This window comes from Camelus dromedarius, chromosome 10 (assembly GCF_036321535.1).
Source record: "Camelus dromedarius isolate mCamDro1 chromosome 10, mCamDro1.pat, whole genome shotgun sequence".
Lineage (NCBI taxonomy): Eukaryota > Metazoa > Chordata > Mammalia > Artiodactyla > Camelidae > Camelus > Camelus dromedarius.
The window spans coordinates 51,664,948-51,687,451 of NC_087445.1; the positions used below are offsets into that span (position 1 = coordinate 51,664,948).

General features: G+C 40.3%; 1 protein-coding gene across 2 annotated transcripts in view; it reads left to right on the plus strand.

Annotated features, from left to right (window-relative positions):
* The window catches only part of PLPPR1 (phospholipid phosphatase related 1), a 353,659-nt gene that overhangs the window by 127,960 nt on the left and 203,195 nt on the right, over positions 1-22,504 (plus strand). The window lies entirely within an intron of this gene.

Below are 22,504 nucleotides of genomic sequence, written 5' to 3' on the forward strand. Positions count from 1 at the left end.
TCTCTCTTCCCCCGGGAAGGTGCTGTCTTTGCTCGCACAGAGGCAGCAGCACTGGGAGCTGGGTTGGGCTGCTGTGGTGGCTGCAGCCGAGGGAAGCTGGGGCTTTATTTTTGCCCGGGGGTTTTTTGACACAAACACACACATGTGGAATATGTGAAGGATTCTGGGTTATTTTTCTTTGTGGGGATATTGTTTTCCTCTTAGCCTCTTCCGTGGGAGACATTCTCTGCAGCCTGATAATCTAGCTGGTGGACAGGCACCGTTCTGGACATCTCTTCGGTCCCAGGGAAGAGGTCCCGGGAAAAGGATTCCCTAAAATGCCAGTTCCATTGTGGCGGGGTTTCAGAGTGCAGAGAGCCTCTGGCACCTGGGAATTGCCTCAAATCTAAAGGTCCTTTGAATCAGCAGAGACTGGGTCAGCGTGTGAGGAGTCCAGGACTGGGACAAAGGGGACTGGAAGAGGGACAGATGATGGCCATTTAGGGGAGGAGTGACTAGAGGCCAATTGAGACAAGGAGAGGTCGAGTGGGAAGCAAGGTACCCTTGCAGTCTTCACTGAATTCCTGTACCCCTTCTCCTACTTCTCCTGTGATTGGTGGCTTTTATTGATCAGGTGGGTCTCTAATTTGGAGATTTCTGGAATGTCACATCTGGAGTATAAAAGAATTGATTATTCCTGAGCTAACGTTTAGAATAATCACAGATTAGTTCATTAAGTCTAGAAAATGCCATGTATGCAAGTTTCTCTGTCTTGGCATTTTGTTCATACCTGGAAGGTGGGATGGGCAGACAGGTATATTTTGGGGGGTTCTGTACCTCAGGAGCCTTGGATTTGTAAGAGAAGTGTGTGGGGAACCTGGAAGCCAAGCTGATGCTGATAGAAGAAAACGCTAGAAGCTCAGATCCAGTATTTGTGACTGTGGGTTGAAAGAGAGTGTTCTCTTTAAGATGACATGAGGAGGCCATCTCTCTGCTGCTCTGGGGACATTTTTAAATTTTAATTTTTAACATTTTGTAACTTCTTTGAAGTGGGAGAAAGCATGATATAGTTGAGGTTAATTAAGAAAGTTCACTTATGAGAGAGAACTTGACTCATAAGTCAACATTGTCAAAAGTGAAGTTTTTGAGAAAGAAAAAAAAGAGGGGACTTGGAAAAGGATGCAGATTATTAAAACAGCTTCACTTCTATGATTTTTAAAAAGCATCCAGTAAGATAGACATCTGAAAGGTTTTTTTCTTTTTTCAAACAACTAGTGAAGTAAATACCCTTCCAGAAATATTTTCAAGAAATTGGCATAATGGGGGTTTAAATATAATTGTCAGCATATGTCCCTTTTTATTTCATGGTGAATATTCACATCATTTTCATTGCAAAACTTGGCAAGAAAAGATCAAGATTATTGTTTGCTTTTTACTAGAGCTCTATTTTCCCTCTTTATATTTCCTCTTCTTGCATCTGCAAGTTCAATTAATTGTGATTATATTCAGATTCTATTTTCAAGTATTTATTGACAGCCTATCCCATATTTAGCGTTGGAGTTCATATAAAATGGTACAACATCATTCTGGCCTTCAAAGTGTTTATAATCTAGTTGTGAATAGAAGAATTAACACATGTGAAATGAGAGAGTAAGATAGGTTTGTCCTGTCCTGTAAGCTTGTAACTCACATTCTATATACTCCATCCTCCCTCTAGGCTTCTCTCAAAATTCAGAAAAAATGCATCAGCACTTATTATGTGCTGGAGGCTGGTGAGGAAAAACACACATGCACTTAAGGAAGTAAAACACAGTCCCAGCTTTCAACGATGGGGAAACAGGTATTTAGCTAACAATGCTGCAGTCTGATTAACTGTTATGATTGTAGGGTAAATCAAGTGCGGATAGTTCAGATGTGTAAGTGATTGTTTTTCTTCCCCTGGTGGATTTGACCGGATGGTCTTTGAGATGTTTGTGAAAAATGAAGTCTTTTACCAGGGAAGGAAGGCTAGAAAGGACATTCCAGGCGGAGGAAATGTGTGCACATGCCCTATGTGTTGGGGTAACTGAGTCATCCCATGTGGCTAGAGCACCGGCTGCCAGAGTGTGGACAGTGAGATGACAGCAACTAGGCAACATTAATTAACAACTAATGCCGTGGGGTTAGTGTTTGGATAAAGATATGCCCCAGATGCTATGGAAGCACAAACTGTGTGTTTGGGGTGGGGAGGTGGAGTGACATCCATCTAAAGGAGAGGAAAAAGATCAAGACGGTTTCTTAGGGTGGCTGAGGTGAGCTAAGTCTCAGAATCCATGAAGAGAAGGGCTTTCCAGGCAGAAAAAAATATATATATATAAGAGAACCAGAAGTTGTCCTGTGTGGCTGCAGTGAGAGCTGTGGGTTCTTAGCCCTGTGGAGGAGCAAACCATCCGGCTAGAGAGATAAGCAGCAATCAACTGTGAAGGGAAATATACCAAGCGAAAGAGCTTCAGTTTTATCTGAAAGGCCAAGAGAGAGTTTAAAGGTTGGGAGACATGATCAGATTTCCATATGAGAAAGATGGCTGTGATGTGTGGAGGATGGATTGGAGGTGGTGAGACTGGAGGCAGGGAGCTTATAGTGCAAATACAGGTGTGAGATGATGAGGATGGTGGCAGTGAGGGTGGAGAGGAGACAAGTGAGAAAGGAAACCTCACTAATCTAAGAAGGGGCCATGCTGTCTGCTCCCATACCACCCTCTATTTGCCTTGTATTCACTTGTTAAACTCTCTTTCCTGGGTTTGGGGGGCAAGGCAGTCACAGCTGCATTTCCCAGATTCAACACAGGCTTGGTACAGAGTCTGGACTCAACAACTATTTGTGGAACAAATGACTAAATCAATGAATGAGAACTCCAGTTGTGAAGTGATGACTCCTGCATTCAAGCAGTAGAAGCTAAATCATGGCTTCCATTTCCCCAAAGTGATTGACATTTGGGAGATCAGTGACAAAATGACCCAGGGAGGCTCTATGAAAATTGTCCCATGAAGTGCCAGTAAGAAAGCAGCATTGTGACATCACACCAAAATCCCAATAAGAGATATCAGAATGGATAAAACATGAGATTTTGTTTTCAGGTTGACTGCAGTGGTAAAAGAGAAGGAGTATCAAAGGTAGCACTTTGGGTTTGAACTTTGGTAGCTGGATGGACAGTGGCAGAGGAATGGGGAGGGAGAGTAGCTCCGAAAAGTAAAAGGCTCAATGCTCTTTTGTGGGGAACTAATTTTGGGGTGACACCAGAACACCCTGGAAAATACGGTACAGATTCTAGCATGTCATGATTTCATAGTCAATACTAACCACTGTTTTTATTAAGGAAAAGGCGGGAGAGCAGGAGGCCATAGAGCCAAAGACTAAACCTCAGCACTTAGCAAAATTTAGGGATTAAGGAGAGAAACAGGTACTCGGACGAGATGGAAAAGAACTGACATGAAACAAAAGCCTAAGAGAACCATGAGAAAGGTGGTCAAACTTCACAGAAACAATCCTACCTGCGTGTGGGCCTTGGGAGAGTGCCTCCTTATGGAATCTCCATTAATCTTCACGCCTCCGGCCGTCCCCTTCTCTGTTTGACAGCCACGGCGGCAGAGACAGAGAGATTCCCATAGCTTGTTCAAGATGACCAGGCCACGAAGTGGCAGGATCAGATCTCCAAGCACGTTTTAATCATCCTACAAACTGTTTCCCCTCATCCAAGGTGTAGGTGTAAATTAACAGGATGATTTTAAGTGTGAACAGGTGGAAAAGATTGAAAGCAGGGAACTGAAAAAAGACAATGAGGAGGAGTTCACCAGTGACCATTCAGAAAGCAATTTTCGTACAGCACGTGCTCAGAAGCCATGTTTCAGGGAGTCCAGTGGGGAGTGGGAGGTAGGAAAATCCAGGCAAGGCGTACCTTCCAGTGTTTATGAAGTTGGGTGGGGGGCAGGGTTAGGAGACCTTAGGGAGAAGGTGCAGTGAACCTCAAGTGCAGTTTGTATCAAGGGGGAGCAGATGAGGCAAAAGTTGTGGGAGATGATATCAGGAGAGAAGAGATGGAGAAGGAAGGATGCTTCTCTCCAAGACCATGGAAAGATGGACCTGAGGACAGATGGGGGAGTGCTCTTCTCCCCCAGAACTAGATGACAGAGATGCTTACCAAAGCCCAGAATTCAGACCCTTGAGTGTCCTGGAAGCTTAAGGAGCCTCTGAGTGCCACACTCTGAGGATGTCATTTGAGCACGTATGTGATGAACCTTGTTTATGTAGCATGGTGGCTGACAGCAGACTCTGGAGTTTGACAGGTTCTATTTGAATTTGGATTCTGCAACTTCAACTATGTAACCTTGTGCACATAGTTAACTTGTCTGTGTTTCAAATTCCTCCCGCTCTTAAAAATGGAGATAACCATCTTAACCCATCACAGAGAACTGTGGGGGGATTATATGAGTTAATATTTGTAAACCTAGTAAATGGTCAATAAATGATAGGTATTATGTGTGATAGAGTAAGTGCTTAATAAATGGTAGGTATTATCTGTGACAACAGTGAGGTGAAAACTGAAGTTTTGACTCTATGCTCAGAGCTGTAGAGATTGTGTGCCTCAGTATTTGCTTAAAAAATTATTTTGGTTGGTTAATAAAGAGCTGGATTTAATCCTAGCTTCCTAACTGCAGGAATTAAACCAGTTGACAAAAATATGGCAGGAGCAGACTGGCTTCACTGTGGTAAGCCTGGGTGGGGTAGACTTGTGCTGGGTGTGTCCACCTATCACTTTAGCCTAGTTGCCACCTCCTTCTGCCTGTCTGGGGAAGATGAAAGTTTGCTTGACTTCAGGCTGGTCCTCGCATTCTTCAGGCTCACGGGCATCACACAACAACTACTTAGCTGTTTAGCGAATTGTTTTCAGGGAAGTGACTACATGCATTAATTACATTACTGCTTTGGTACCCAGGCATATAAACTCTAAATATCTCAAATGTGAGGTTTGCGTCATTCTTTGGAAATTAAAAGCCCTTCTTCTTCATAGAAAAGTTTTTTACTGTGTTCTAAAATGGAGTCCCCAGTGGATATAGGAGCCCCATCATCCAGGTAGCTGGCAACAGGGCAGTGACTGGAATTTAGGTTTGACCAGAACCGTTTGCATTTGTTTGACTATAATTCTTTGCATCACACTCTGCCAAATACTTTTATTATTGTTCAGTAATCAAAGACTGATCTTTGTTTCATACATCCTATTTAGGTTTCAGCCAGGTTGAACTTACTACAGTTCCCAGGCTGAGATTTTTCTTTTCACCTTTAGGTCTGTGGCCACGCTATTCTCTCTTTCTGAAATTTTCTACTTGCCGTCCTCTGCTTGAAACTCCTTTGGTCCTTTTAGGTCAAAGTCACTTCCTAGGGAAAGTTGTGCTGACCTTTTAGCACTAGGGTTGGCTTCCCTTTCTGTGTATTTCTGTGTTTGTATTTTCAGCACCTAACATAGCGCTTGTCACATAGTAATTGATTGGATTGATTGTAATTCATTTTGGATTGAATGACTGACAGTGAATGAGTCTTGTCCTTTTGAGTCCTTGACAATGCCCTAACAATGCAGCTTCATGTTATAGAAAATCATAGAATTTTCAAGGTCAAAGGTTCACTGGAAATTTTCTGATCAGATTCCCGAGTGAAACAAGATGAGGAGACCAAGAACCAGAGAGTTTCAGTGACTTGTCTGAGGCTATGTTGCTTAGTGTGAGAACTGGGGCCAGAACCTCAGCTCCTGATTTCAGATGCAGAGTCTACCCAGGGCCTAGATCAGGCTGAGCTGAAGGAGGCAGGGTCAGGGCTGGTTCCTGTCTTGTCCTCAAAAATTTGAGATTTTGTTCATCATAGATTTTTTTATATTCATTTTGATTTTTTAAAATATTGTTTATCTTGATTATGGAGTTTGGGGGCACCCCTTCAAATTTTGTGCCTAATGTATGTACCTTTCTGGCCTCACCCTAGACTGGACTCTGCTCCTTCCAGTTCCTAGCCTTCAGCACTGGGTTAAGAATGCAGTTACTGTGGACACATGGGCCCTAATTGAAAATATCAAAGGAAACACCATTGAACATGGTGACACACGCTGTTAATAAACGTTTCATGACCTGGCTGATCTGTTAATTACTAAATGTTATAATCACAGTATAAAAGCAAGGCCAAAAGGAAAAAAATAAAAGTTGAAAGATGCTCTATCTACCTATATCCATCTGTCTATCTCAGGGCTAAGGGACAATGTAGAGATTGTCTTCATTTATAAGTGTTTATATGTGGTTGTTTATATATGTCTATATGTTAGAGTTTTTGGAAGACACAAGGTAGAAAAAGGAGAAAATCATTCTACTTATCAACTTGGCAAATCTGGGCTTATAACACTGCTGGCCTATTTTGAAGATTTGAGGTCAGAAGATTAAAAAAAAATTGGCTATTTCTGCCCCAAAATAGGAAAGGAAGGAAAAGAAGCATTAATGGAAAAGAGAAAAAGAGATAAAGAGAGGAAATTTTGAGGGAGTATCTGTTAAGTGCCATCCAAATTACTACTATCAAGTCTAGAAGGGGCTTTACATGTATTATTTCATTAATTTCTACAGCCTGCTGGAACAGGTGTTCATATTTCCATTTGACAGCTGAACAAACCAAGTCTCAGAAAGATGAGTTAGTTTACCCAAGCTCTCAAAGCTAGAGCTGGATTCAAACCCAGGTCTGAGTTCAGAGACTGCGTTCATCCCATGTACTTCATCCTTCTGAGTCTCCAAGGCTTGGGGTGACAGATCACCCCGTTACCTCCTGCCATCGTTGAAGCTTTAGTGCAGGGCTTTAGCGACTTGTCTGGGTTTGCTGGATGGGAAATCAGCAGTCAGCTCCCCTCCCTGCCGTCATTTCCTCCTTCTGTGGTCCATTTATCTTTTCTCATTCATCAATAACAACAGAAAGCAGAGATGCATTCACACAGGAAATAAATACCTCTCTTTGTGTGAATGTCATACGTTTTTACATGACACGAAAGCACATACTTGATATTACCTCCATTACTTGAGAAAGGGCTTTTTCTGTGGGTATTATGGCATCAAGTGTTCCAGAAATGCTCCCAGACACAGACCAAGGGAAAGGGGATCATAATTACTGAAGCAAATCTGCCACGATGAGGGGTAATGTATTTGCACAGCTGATGGTCAAGGGTTTCTGGGGTGCTTTTTTAAATTGACGTTTCTGATGAGTAGCATGGAGCAGTGACCCCCACCTCCAACATTTTAAGTTCAGTGAAATCTGCAATCAAATGGAATCAAATATAATTAGCAAGAAATAAAATCTGGTTTGAGAGTAATGCTGTTCAGCTCAGAGCTATACAAGCTGAGCTAAAGCTATCATTATTCCCATCTCCCAGTCTTTGCTTGCTGTCGCTTCCAGGCAAACCCACACACTCAAATGCTCTAATAATCAGCCCACAGCCTTCTCTCCTGGGGGTCACAGGAACTGGAAAAAAAAAAAGCAAGACCTTTTCTTTCACACTTGTGTTAACTGGAAAAAACATTATCTCTCTCTGTTTTTCCCCCCTGCAGTGTAAAACAAGGCAATATCTCTAGGTTTGAGAAAATCTTTGGGGTTTAGTTTTTTACATGGGCTGACATGTAACGATTGACACATTTCTTGGCCAGGCTAGTTTGGAACAATTAGGGCATTTTAGCAATCAAAAAACTAAACCAAGTATGTATGTACTACAGGGTTATACAAAATGCAGATGTAATGAAGTGCATGGTGTAGAAAGTAAAAATCAGTCATGTTTCTATCCCAGCCTCTTTCTGGGAAAACCACTGTCAGTTGTTTAACGTATGTTCCTCCATTTTTTTTGTGCATTAACATTATCGTATGTTATTCTTTTCCTATTTCTTTTAAAATGTGGGGCTATGCCTTACACATTATCATTTACTTTTTGTTATAATTTCAAATGAAAGCAATTTCTTTAGATTAGTAAACATTTGGTGAATTTTACTGTTGTATGAATAGGAAGAATGCTGCTGTCCATCCTAAAATAGAGCTTAGCTGATATGTCCTAGAGCCCTTTGGCCATCTGTCCTCATGTATATTTTGTCGATATAATCAATGAACACGTATTTTCTGAGCTCCTTCTTGGAGCCACCTATTATACCATGTGCTTTTCTGGAGCTCAGCATCTATCTAGCAAGAGATAAAAAATTGAGGGGACTTAATTTGAACTTAATGAATAGCAACAGCTATAAATTCTCCTTGCTTCAGGGAATTGCTGGAAGGGATCGTCTATTACAGTTGTTTTCTTTTTCCAGATGAGAAAATTGAGGTCCATCGAGGTTAAGTGACTTGTCCAGGGTCCCACAGCTGGTGGTTGGAGAGGCTGAGATGACAGGCTGGTTTCCAGCCTTTTAAGCCAGCGTTGATTCTGTCATACCTGACTACCAAACAACTATCACATCTGGAAGAGAGAGCAAGGAAACTCACTTCACAAACACTAGCTTGGCTAGTGAATCCCTAGCAGATAGAAACTCATGCTTTATGTACATGTCGTTACCCTCAAGCTGCTGCAGATACTGCCTCCCCATCCTCGCATTCCTCCCTGCCTCGCGCTCCTCCCCAGCAGGTCTGAATCCTACTAGAAAGTAAGCATCACAAAATGAGGGATTCTGTATGTTTTGTCCATTTTTATATCCCCAAGACCTAGCTTCATCTTCTCCTCCTCCATGGCCTGATAGTCTCCCATTTTAGTAACACCTTAAAGTTAGGAGGCAATCTGACCATCCTGAGATGTGATGGTGCCCATGTTACCTAGGGAGAGTGGTCTTCTATAGATATGTAAGAAGCGGTTTATTTTTCAGTTTTGCTTCTTGCTGTCTTGAACCTTAAGGAGTGAGTTCCAAAATAAGGACGTTTTACCTGCCAACTTTAATCAAGGCATGAAACCTTGCTTATATTAACTGATGACTTTTCTCCATGTTGGGAGCATAAATACTCACTACATAGTGGGTTACCAGCTTGGACTATGAAGCCAGATGGAGCTGGGTTCTAGTCCCAGCTCTGCCATTTGCTGAAATTGTGATGTCAAGCCAGTTTAAGTCTCAGATCTCTCATTTGTGAGACAGAGATAATAAAAGTACCCCTCCCCTCAAAAGAGATTTTTATAAGGACTAAATAAATTACCTGCTTTAACATAGAGCTTAGAACATAATAAAGGCTAAGGGAATTGTAGCTATTATTATTCATTATTTATGATACACAAAATGTGTAACTGATAGAGCCCTCAGAACCACTTAGATGTCAAGCTTTACTGGATTGTCACATTTTCTTTCATAACACATTAACCCCCTTTAAAAAAAAAAAGACTTAAACCAAGAAACTGAAAATATGACTCATTATGTCAGTAACCCCCAAACTTCATCAGGTCTTTGTTGGAATGTTCAGACCACGAACCACAGAAACCTGAAGAATAGCAAGAGGTGGGAAAATGGAGGGATTTGATCAATACATGTCAGCCCTCTTTCTCTGCATCATTCTATTTTCATGGACATGCTTGGGAATTAATGAAAACATATGCCTTTCTCAAATATGAAGACAACATGATTAATCACTCTTGGTTAAATACGTTCCTTAGTTTCCTTAGTTATACTAGTAGATTATTTGATATAGACATATCTGTATGCTTGCATAGAATCACAGAACGTGAGGTGTGGATGGTGAGAATCCTGGTCACTCACTCAGTGCTGGGGTCTCCCCTTTCACACCATATAATGAGAAGCTATCCAGCCTCTCCTTTTCAGTACCAGAGTCCATTCCTTCCCCTTTTTGGTGACCATAACGGATGTACCCAAGATAGAAACTGATTGGATCTGAGCTATGGTTGGCCAGAATCCTGAGAGCTGGGGCAGAGAGGGCAACCTTGATGCATATCAAACACTCAAACTTACTTTCACCTCAGGACCTTTGCACTTGCTGTTAGCTCAGTCTGGAATGCCTGCTTTGAAAAAACCTACATATCTCTCTTTCCAATTCATACATCTGCTTTCTCCGGCGTCATCAGATAGGCCTTTCCTGGTCGCTCTGTCTAAAATACTCAGCCCGTTCATCTTTAACTCTTTATTCTATTTTATATTTTGTCATTAGTGTTGATCACCACCTTGCTTTATATGTTCACTTTTTCATCTGTTTGTGGTCTGTCTCCTACTTGATGTAAGTATCACAGGATGAGGAATTCTGCATGTTTTGTCCATTTTTGTACCCCCAAGACCTAGAAGAGTGCCTGTCATACTCTATACAGTTAGTGGAAATTTATTGAATAAATGATTTAAAATTTATTGAATACATGAATTAAAATGTAAAGAACATAATGTAATAAATGTAAAACGTAGTGTCTGGAGAGTGGATCTAAGAAACCAGTAGAAATCACCAAGACCAAAAGACAGGAAAGCGAGGAAATATCTAAAAATGTGAGATAATTCCAGAGACCCAGAGTTGGGCAGATCTGGGAATGTATGGTGGGAAGTGAGACCCAAGGTAAGGGTTGGTGGCAGAGGATTGGTCTGAATGAGGCAGAGGATTGCTCTGAATGAGGCAGAGGTGTCATGTCAGTTGCATACACTGGCTCTCAGACATAGGGGGCGCTGTTGGGTGAGGCCCATGCCCTTGAGCTTACTTCTGAATGAGAGAGTCCATTTCACTGCAGGCCATTTGAAACATTAAAACATTCTTCCAGATAGAGCTGAATTCTGCCTCTCTTTAGCTACACGGGGCCAGATGGCCAGGTGAAGGGGTACAGCTTATACGGAAGAAGATGAAATTAAATGGGGCCCCAGAAACCCAACTTCATTTTATATAGAGACTCATTTATATAGTGTGCCAACAAAATGAGCAAATTGGACACAGACTATGTACTTATAAGGAAAAAGTTTTGGAAAATGAAAAAACATTTAGCATGTGCACTTTCCTACCTCTCTAAGTGGCCCTCTCTTGAAGAAATGGACATTTGTATAGGACATCTGGCTATCCTGGAATCTTTAAATATGACGTTGGTTACTTCTGGTTACTGGGTTTGGTTCTGGGTGAAATGCTGACAAAGGTGCTGTGTGATTTGTTGCATCTGTGTGATCTAGGGCACAGCAGCCAGAGGTAGCTCTGTGGAGCACAGACTTGCCCTGAAATTGTCCCAGAGTTTCTCCCAGAGAAGCTGTAAAAGGTGTGGCAGTGTTGCCTGAACATGTGAGCCCACGTCTTGAGCTCTGTGGATTTCCTTGGAGAACAATTATTGGATTTTTTTTTATGGTTCTTTTGCTTTGAGCAGAAGTTTTCACTCAGATATCAGCTACATGGAAGAAACTTACCAAAAGTAATTGAAAGGAAATGTAAAATTCTTGGAAAGTTTAACTAGGTTAAAAGAGAATATGCTACAGTCACTCTTAAAGGATGTCCTTCTATATGAGTCATCAGGACAGGCTGGTCTTGAGGCAAATGATAAAACCTAAACTCCATACCTTTATACCTGGAGAAAATAGAATTGATAGGAAAAGAACTGAAAGGAGAGAAATCTAAACATTCAGAACTGGGTGAATTGATTGCCTGGTGTTAACAAGAAGAGTAAAGTCACTACAGAATAAATCAGAATTGATTATATCACTAGTACCTTCACTAACAGGGCATCTGGCAAAGAAAATTCCCCAGTCTTTCACCAAAAGGTGCATCTTCATCCAAGAGGGGATCTTTCCCCTCTCTTCCTCTCAGATCTCACTTTTGCTGCAAATCTCTGTTCCACTCTCTACCTTTACCTTGAATTCAAAGTTCTTTGCTATTACTGGATCTATAGGGATAATCCATGAGACTAGGGCTTATTTTTCCTCTTGTTCCCCCCAATATCACATAGGGCCACCCCAAGGACACTTTCTGCCAAGGAATTTTTCTGGCCTCTCACACCCTTTAGTAGCAAAGAAAATATCTACCCACTAAGTTTTCCTCATTTTTCTCCACCCCACCTCTATCCTAAAAATAATGGTAAGTTACTTTTAAGGTAAATTCAGCTTTCAAGTAAACTTGCTTCTAAACATCCAGAACCACAGGAAGAAATGAGAACTTCTCTTTTTCTTTAAAAGAATTATTTCTCAATTTGAATTTAGGAAATGGCTATAATTTCAGAGATTATATTTTTGACAAAAGGGAAGTTTTATCAAATTTTAATTCCCTGGGTAATATTTTATGAATCAAGGTGATTAAAATATTGTTAAAATGTGGATTAAAAAGAAAAATTGTTCCACTATTATAGGAGATGAAACATAAACTTCACATGAACAATTATTCTGTATGAACTTCTCCTAGGATAGCTTCTCCTCTGACGCTTCCCAGTCTTCTACCCCTTTCCTCCAGAGGCACCTTTCCATGGCATTTGTCTTTGCCTACTGTCTTTCCCATTTTAGACAGCCCTTGCTGCAGTCTTTAATGCATGACTCTCACCCCTTTCCCCAGACAACTCTGCAGCCCATGCCACCCCCAACTCCTGAGAGAGGACATGAAGATCATTTGGAAATGGTGGAATGTAGTGGAAATTATGAGATTTCAATAAAAAGGTCTGAATTTGCGCTTTGATTACATCACTTACACACTGTGGGACCTGAGAGTTTTCTTCACCTCTCTAGATTTAATTGCTTTATTTGTAAAATGGGGACAAGGGTAACTCATAAAGAATTGTTTTGAGATAATTATGAGGGAGTGAACTGTAAAATTCTGCAAAAGTGTTCATTTATTAGTACATTATTTCTAATTCAGCACCATCGTTTTATAGAAAATGAAGGGAGATGAAGTAACTCTTCGAGGAATGTGGGGCTCAAATTTTTACTACTCACTTGGCAACTGAAAAACAAAGCATGTAGTATGAATCAGATGGAAATGCATGTGCTGACTGAGGATGTAAATCACCCTGAGATCAGACGTGTTTCTCTTTGGTATGACTCAGAAGTTCTATTGTAAACAGAGTACACATTTGGCATTCATACAGGAATCACTTTACCTAGTTTGTCCCAAATTGCTTACCTAAAGCTATTAATTTTATGCTTACTATGTTCCCATTTTAACATGCAGTACCTCTGAGATTATCCAGAGGAGTTGAGATAGTTCTCATCGTTGATTTTAAAATAGTAGGTGGATAGAGGGAGGGGCTGCTTGCAGAAAAGGAAAACGGAGGGGACAAAGGAAGGAGGGGTCTGAGCTGATCCAGAAGGAATCAACTATTTCACATGAACCTAAAACAGAAGCAGAAGCTGTGCCAGTTAGAGCTGTGTGGTTTGAAAGCATCAAATTCAATAACTAAATAAAAGTCCTACACCCTTTACCTCTGTTGTAGAAACCAAAGCCATCTTGATGAAGAGCACCAGGAAAATTCAACTGGACGAATAGGCAAGACCTAAAAGACTGAATGAGGTCTTAATGACTGTTTGGCAATAGTTGAAAGTCAACACATTCCTTTTCTTTAATTCTTTGATTGTTAGACATATCTGAGTATGCAGTGAATATTTGTTGAATGGGTGAATAAATGGAAGACTAAGTGAATGACTAAGTGAACCAAAAGAGTCCTGAATGAATGGGATCATCCTGAGCTTCTCAACGTTGGAAGCCAATGTCTAATGGAGCAACTTAGTTGGGCCTGAGTAGGGAGAGGATGAGCCCAAAATATGCTTGGTTAGAGATTCTAAATGATTGCTCTTAAGAATCATATCTTAGCAAGACTGGGTCAGATAAAAGGCTTGCCTTAAAGCTGTGTAGGTGGTAAGCAGTTATGCCACTCGGTGATGTTCTTGTGCTGCCCCCAAGGCACAGTAGCGAATGATGAGGTGAGCCTGGGCTCTGGAGTCCAAAAGATGATTTCAGTTCTGCTTTACTAGCTTTGACATGGGCAAAACATTTAACCTCTCTGACCTTCAATTTCCTCATCTAAAAATGTGATAATAATACCTACCTCATATGATTATTGTAAGGAGTATCTGGGCTATCTGTAAATCTTCTGGCATATTGTTCATTCTCAGTAAGTGTCAGTTGCCTTCTCTTTTCCTTACTCTTGGACAACATATCAGCAACACCTACCAGATACAGACATGTTAAAAATGAACAAAGAATCGTTGCTCTTCCAACACTGGTTTACTCCTACAAAATCCAGCATATATATTCTTAAGCATGTTGGTGTTTATAAATGCACCACCTCGAGGGCCTGCTAAACACAAGCTTCACCTTATCAGTTGCTCCGCATGGACTTCATACAGGATATTTTCTCCTCTGACATTTTCTCAGTCTTCTGCCCCTTTTCTCCGAGCTCCTTTTCCCTTGTGTTTCCTTCTATCTACTCTCTTGCCCATTGTAGACAGCCCCTGCTGCTGATCCCTAATGGCATGACTCCCACCCCTCCCCAAGACAGCTCTGAGGTCCATACCTCCACCCAGGGCAGCAGAAGAATGACCAAGTTCCATTTTTCTCTTTTCCATCATCTGCCTCCATTCATCAACTCTCTTAATCTTACCAAAGCCAATAACCACACCCCGACTTTTCTTCCCTAATTTTTTCTCAACCGTTAGTTCCCTTAGTTTACCCTTGCTGTCCTTACAAATCCTTGTAGTTATTTTATTTTAATGTATTTATCTTGTTTATGTGTCCCTTTTAGTATATGATCTTCAAAGTGCAACTTGTTGAAACCTAACCTTGTGTGGTCACCCTGGTCTCTGTAGATAACTCACCTTTCCTTCCCAAGAAGAATCATTTATAGTTTTTTGAGTCATGTTTTTACTCTCGAGACTTTCCTCCTCTCATGTATGTACACCTAGTCCTTTTAACAATTTCTAGAGTTTTAGATTGAAGGATTTTGCTCTTTTCTTCTCTGGACTCCTTAAAATAGTCTTCCTTGGTGATCTTGAACTCTCATGTTCCTATTTTGAGGATGCTTCCCACACTCCACATCACAGTTGAGCAGAATAAGTTACAGAGTAGGAGTCCACTTAATGACATCATCCATTCTTTGAGAAAGAAAATCATAGAATGTCAAGTGTGTATCCGAGCCTGGGCCAGTCAAGTTGTCTTTTGACCAGTGTGTGGATACTTGTCTCCCATCAGGCTCAGCCCAGCCATGGAGCCCATTCTGTGGTTTGTATCAGGAACACAGTATTTTTGTTCTTCATCAGCCTAAGCGGTCTCCGTTATACTCTTAGGATGGTATCACTTCAGCTTCTCTCTCCTTTCATTTTTTGCCCCCCATTGTACACTGGAGCCAGCATGAATCTGCTCTCCAGTTTAAACCATGAGATTTCATCACCATTCAGTGCTCAGTATTTGTTCTTTAAAAACTATATGTTTATGATGGTCATGCTGTAGGTTGCTTCTGTCTCCACGTATGTCTGCAGCTGAAGTTTGTTTTGAATACTGTCCTGTCTTGGAGCAGCCCTGCCATTTCTTTTTCTTCTTGTTCCTTTTGATTGCTGTCATGTGTTTCTTTTCCTGAGGCTACTGATTTTGACTAAGATGTGGCTGAGATCTTTAGGAACTGAATCTTTATTGTTGAGGGAGATGTTTTATTTGAGGTGAGCTTGTTATTTTCCTCAAATTGTACCATCTTGGTAGGTAGACACCCAGACTATTTCACAGAAGAGACTCAATTGATGTGTGTTGATTGACTGTGAATCACCCGCCTCTTCATCTTATTTGCCATGCTCAGGAAGCCATTTGGCCCAGTTTCACTCCTCCTTTTTCTGTGTCTTGAGAACTATGTCAAGAGAAATGTGCCAGAGAAACAAGTCCATAAATAGATCATTACTCACAGGGAGAAATGCCAAATAGCCTTGTTCTGTGTCCAAGAAAACACTGGGGCTCCTGAAAAGCAAAGTGAAAAATGACAACTGAACTTACCATTTCATTGGGAAGACAAAGGATGTAGACATGGGATAGCGTGGTCCTTGACCTAGTGAGTGTTTGAGGTGAGATGCACTGGGCCTGCCCTGAGCTAATTGAAAACCACAGGGATTCTAGAGCCCTTGGGGTACAGACTTCTTACTGAGTCTAATGTATTCCTGTAAAGTACCAGAGAAGATCACAGTGCTTTGGGATGCAAGGCTGTCCTGGAGAAATGGGGGTCACGATGAGATAGTGAATGAACCAGATACCTCTTTTCAGGAAAGGATTTATTTTTCTTCAGGTAAAACATGAAGATTGATGTGGTGCTGTCTCACTTCAGAGAGATTCTGAGAAGCATTGATTTTATAATAGGAAACATGCACATCTCCTAATACATTTGCACTGAATGCTCATCCTTCAGTAGCCACAAATCCTCGGAGCCCAGGAAAGATTCTGATTCAGAGCCATTGTCTAAAGAGTGGCTGTCCTGTCCATCAGTACATGGATGATAAAGCCTTGAAAGATTAAAAAAATACTAGCAGTGCATATGGCACTCAGTGGGTTAATAGACATACTATTAAAGAGCACTACAAAAGGATAAGAAATAGACAACAGTAAAATGAGCAAAGAGTACGAAGAAGAAACTCATAAAAGGAAAAATACAAATGGCCAAAAACTTCAGTTTCACTGGTAGATGGAGAAAAGCAAGTAAAAGATACCATATTGAAGCCATCAGACTGTTAAAATTTTAAAACATTGTTTTTATTCAGTGGTGGCAAGTGTGTGTGTGTGTGTATGTGAAAACAGACTCTACACACTGCTGATGGTTGTGTAAATTATTACAATTTTTAGAACTTAATTAGTAAATATTTTCAGAACTGAAAATATACACATTTTTTTCATTCAGTAATCTGACTTTAGGGAAGATAGCCTAAGGAAATTAGGATGTGCATTTTTAAGGATATAAATATCTATATAATTATTACATATATTATATATAGTTATCTATATAATTATTATATTAAAATATTCAACAATGCAGCATTTGGTAGCTAAAATATAGAAAAATACATGAACACTTACTGATAGAGCATTGAATAAATTATGGAATACTAAATAAATAGGGATATCGTGCCACTTTGAAAAATGAGACTTATCCACCATGGAGGTATGTCCTTTATCCTTTGGCAAGTAGAAAAAGAAAATTAATAATAGGAGCTAAAATATATATCTTGTTTACCAGGTCCCAGGTACTGTTCTGAGTTGCATATATTACTTCATTCAAATATCACAGTATCAATTTACAATTGAGAAAATAAAGTGGAGAGTTGAGTTTCTCACACTCAGTCGACCAAAATAAGAGCCTCCTTAGAAGGAATTTTGTGATTCTATGGTTTCCTAATTGATTTGAATCCTTCTCAGTAGTCTTTTTTGGCCAAAGATGTATGTACTGAGAGAATTTGTCTACTCAGAGGCAGAGAGGACTCACAGAGCAGGCTGTATATTAAACATAAAGTCATGAATTTTTAAGTCAGAAAAGCAATGAAAACTAGTATATCTGAGCTCTCCAAGTAAGGCTAGGGTCTGGCTTTTGATTTCCTGATATGTGTGAGGAAGATATCCCAAATGAATAGGTGTTGTGTTTTCTGCTATTTTCATTGTTTCTGGAAGAGCCAGTGTGAAGGCATAGCATTAGGGATGGAGGATATTGTAAGAATACTTTGAAGTATTGTGGAATAGGATAGAAAAAGGATTCCAGAAGACGGAGGATCCCAGAAGATGAAGAGAGAGTATTCAGTGGATCTTGTCTCACTATTGGTAGTGCTAAATTGATAAAAACATAGTATTTATGACTCAGAATTGGCCTAAGTGGATGCTTATTAATGATGGTATTGATTGATCCAAGTCAAACCGAAAGTATTGGAACACATGAATTCTGAAATAGCTGTGTGACCACAACCTCAAGCCTCTCATCTCACTGTCTCTGCACTTCACCTCTCACCTGGACTCCTTAGCCTTCTCTTTGTCAATAGACTGTCTCATTCAAGCTCTGCTGTCTCTAGACTCACTTTGTCTCCTCCCATGACTTCCTTTACTTGGGCCTCTCCTAGTTTTTCCCTTTGTCCCAGTGGGGTCTTAGTTTAAGTTCTAACTTATCTAACTCGATATCTTCACCTAAATGCTGATGGTGATGAACTTCCATTCTCTGCTTTACACAAAGCTCCTAGTACTGTTTCTGTTTTTGCTGTTGTCCTGATTAGGCCATCACCATTTTTGCCTATACTTTTCACTCATATCTTAATTGGCCTCTTATCCCCACTGCCTCCAATTCATTGTAACTACACTGTATGATCTATTTATATAAAATTCATCTCTAATCATACCACTTGATTCCTCAACAATTTTTGGTAGCTCTTCACTCTAGAGCTCAGTGTCCTCCAATATTAGGCCCCAGACTATCACCTTCATCTTACTCCTGCCTGCTCAAGCTGCATGAGACTTCTTGCCTTTCCACAGGCATGCCCTGCATATCCCTTCTTCCATGTCTTGTCCCATATGCACCTTTCAAAATGTTAACTATCTTTCAGAACCTACTAAAATCTTCCCCCGCCTTCTCAGCTGCTCCTAGTCAGAAATCTCTCTCTCTACTTAATGTTTGTGTTTTATTCTGTTCTTCTATTAGTACTCATTTCATTTTCATTTTTGCTTTATAGCTATTGTGTGCATGTGTTAGTCTTTTCCACTCAGTGTGCCCCTTCTTGAAGATGGGTAAATGTTTGTTTTTTAATTTAGAGATACAGAAAAAGCATGAGTAATACCAACACCCAGATGATGATAACTATGATTAACATTTTGATGTATATCCTTGCAGGCTTTCTTATGCCTACATAAAGTGCCCCCCCCCCCCCATTTTAAAGAGTAAAATAGCATCACTGTATACAGGTTTTTCATAACCTGTTTCATTGCCTAATGAGAAGTCAGAATTGAATGGGTTGGCTCCAAGTGGTAGTTAAGGAGTTATAGCAGGAACAGACTGCCTGAGTTAAATTCCTGCTTCACTACTTACTAGATAGGCGAACTTGGGCATAATATTTAACCTTCCTTTACTTCAGTTCCCTAATCTGTAAATTATAGATATTAATAATACCTATGGATTTATTCTTATGCCAATGGGAAGGATTAAACAACATAAGTCACATGAAATATTTACCATAGTATATATGACATAATAAGCATGTAATTAATGTTGCTTGCTATTACTATAAAAACTATATCTTGAATATCTCCATGTGACAGTCAATCTAATCTAGACCAGTAGTTCTCAAATGGTGGTGACTTTGCCCCCCCAGGGACGTTTAGCAAAGGGTTGAGACATTTCTGGCCAACACAATGGAGGACAAAGGGTGCTACTAGCATCTAGTGGGTATAGGCTAGAACTTCTACTGAACACCTTGCTGTGCCCAGAACAGCCCTGCACAACCAAGAATGACTTCAGATGTCAATAGTGGCAAGGTGGAAAATCCACGATCTGGGATGTCCAGGGCCTCAGTTAGCACAGTTGGGATGGCTGAGGTGACCAGGTGGTTGGGGCTTCTCTCTACATTGTGTTTCTTTCTGCAGGAAACAAGCTTGTTCACATGATAGTGGAAGGTTTCCCAGCAGTATGAGAGGGCAAACCCCAATGTGTAAATACTTTTCAATCTCTGTGTGTGTCATCTTTTCTAATGTCCCATTGGCCAAAACAAGTTCTGTGGCCAATACCAGATTAAAGGGGTAGAGAAATAGACTCTATTTTTTGATGGGAGGAGTTGCAACCATCATGGCTTTAAAAAAATAATCTACCACATAGGATGGACACACTTTTAATTGAGACTCATTCTACTCAACTGCCTTCTAGGAAGACTGTACCAATTTACTTATCCAATAGTTGTCTGTATTTCATTATCTCATAAATCCTTCTAAGTTGGTGTTAAAAAGATATTAGTGCTTAGAGTCTTTGATCTAAGACTGAATGATCACATTCAGGTGAAAGTAAAAGACAGGATAGAAATAGAACAAAACGGAAACTTTCTATTAATTCATTTTTGGTGCTTCCACTCAAAAGAGCCCAGATTTGTGGATTAGACAGCCTGATGGTATCTCAACTTGGATGTCACATGGTACCTAAACCAGAAGGTGTAAAAGGACTTATTTTCTCCCACACACCTGCTTTTCTTACATTCCCATTTCAGTTAATGTCACCATCAGTATCCAATCCCTTGACCCAGGTCTCCTCTTGGAACCGTCCTCACTCACTTCCTTTTTCTGTCAGTCACTTAGCTTTCCATTACTTTACCTCCTAAATGTCTCTCATACTGATTCCATGCTTCCTCATTCCCATCGCCATAGGATTAATTTATACTTGTATTATTCCTTGCTTGGATCATTACAATCTTCTATGTCCACTATCAATTCCCCCACCACACCCCACATACTCTAATGCCTCCAGAATTATCTTTCCAAACTAAAAATCAGATCAAGTAAATTCCATGACAAAAATCCCTTAAATTTTCATGTGCTTTGTGGAATCTCCACATCCTTCAGGAATTAAGGAATAAATGCCTTAGCAGAGCATTCACATCCCTGCTCTAAGAAAAATGATAATACTCTACTCATATTACAAGATTATTTAGATAAATAATGAGATGCTGTGTGTATGTTGAATTAATGAATGGGTGTATGAATCAATAAATGAATCAATGAATACAGAAGAAGTACTTCTTTCTGGCTGGAGTAAAGGATTTAGAAGTTGTAGGGAAAAGATGCAGCTTGAAGGGTCATGTGGGACCTGATTATAAATGGCCTTGTGTATCAGACCAAGAAGACAGGATTTTATTCTAGAAGAAGCCAGGAGCATATGATTGCCTCTGCTACTTCTAATAATCTCTAGAAAGGGAAATCTCAGACCCTTTTTAAAATGAGCACACATGGGAAAAATATATATATATACTTTTAAAAGTATATGTCAATGCCAAAAATGATTAGTTTGGATGTTCTTGTCCACATTGAAGCACAATTTCTTGATGAAACTTTAAGTCTTCCTAACAGCCTGAATTCTATAACCTGACTTTCACTAAGTCTCCAAATTCACAAGATAATTTCTGGTGCCCCTCTCATGCGTTCATTTCTTTGGACACAATGTTCCTAACGACATTTCTGAAGTGTGTTGATGAACAGAATCCAAAATAGCTTCTGTTTACTGGAGTCGAGGTGTAATATACCTGTGAGGCCTTCCCACCTGTCTTCGGCTGTGCTTTGCGTAGCCCTCTTTTAGACGAGATTTGTTCTTCACAAAGACTCATTGCTTATTATCCAGTGCCCTGTGATCTCTGAGGTTATTGAAAATTGATTTCCTCTAGTGCTTTTCCCTGGTGCCAGCTGCTGAAACCCTTGACCATCGACGAATGGAGAGAATAACAAACGAGCAAATAAATAAATAAATAAATAAAAGGAGCCTTCTTTGTTTCAAGTCTCTGACTCCTGCTATGCTGGCAAGCCTCTTCGTGTGCATTTGCTGTGTCAGCTCAAAGTGAAGCAGACAGAACAGGGATTGAGGAAGGCCATTAGGAGCTGAACCAGCAGGAACCTGCTAAGGAGAGGCCCCGGCCTGCTGTGAGTATGAAGGCAGGAGTGGAGCAGCAGCACTTGTTTCTTTGCTCCTCGGTCACAGCATGGCCATTTCATAAACAAAAAGCTCCATGTAGACTGCTTAACCCGAGCTCATCAGTTCAGTCTAGGATTAGGAGTTCTACTTAGTTGAAACCAATGATTGGATAAAGACGTTATCATTGGAATGGGGTTTTGCACACTCTGAATAAGATCAAGTTCTATTTTCCTTGAAGGCTCTGCATTCTGTACAGAATCATCTGTAACACTAGTTTGCTTTTGAGTTTTTATGCTAACAATGAAAAGATCTAAATTTATTAGTCCTTCCTCTCTGATGCTAATCCAGGAAGCATCCTTTTGATAACCATCTAATAAAGACAGTCCCTGAAACCAAATAATAATAGACTGAAAAGTTCTTATTGCATTCATGACAGGGCTTACCTTTAATTCTCCAGCTGAGACAGTTGTGTCCATCTTTCTCAAAGCAGTTTGGTCAAGTGCTTTGGGTAAATCAAAAGATTAGCTAATTAATTCCTTACAGAATTGGATTAGATGCTCTCATTTCAAATGGCAGCTTTATGCTTACTCATTGTCTTGGCTAGCCTTAAATATTGTTGCTGTCTTCCTGCTCCATTATTTATATAATCACTAGCCCTTGGTCTTCTGCTTCAGGTCATATAAAATCACTTACAGATATTTTCAACATGCACACAGAGGCCCTTTATGTCATAATCCAATTTGATGGGGTTTTTTTTCCCCCCTGCATTACCTCATGTGGGAATTCCTGTTTAAACTTTATTGATCTGTCTGGTTTATTGTGCTGGACTACACAGTTCCACATCACGTGGACTGGATGGAGAGGTGCAATGAACAGACTCAACACATTTTGATTCTTCTCTTGCCAGTAGACACAATTAACTTCCTCTCTTTTGAGCTGTCGGTTTAAAGTCATTGTTTGCTT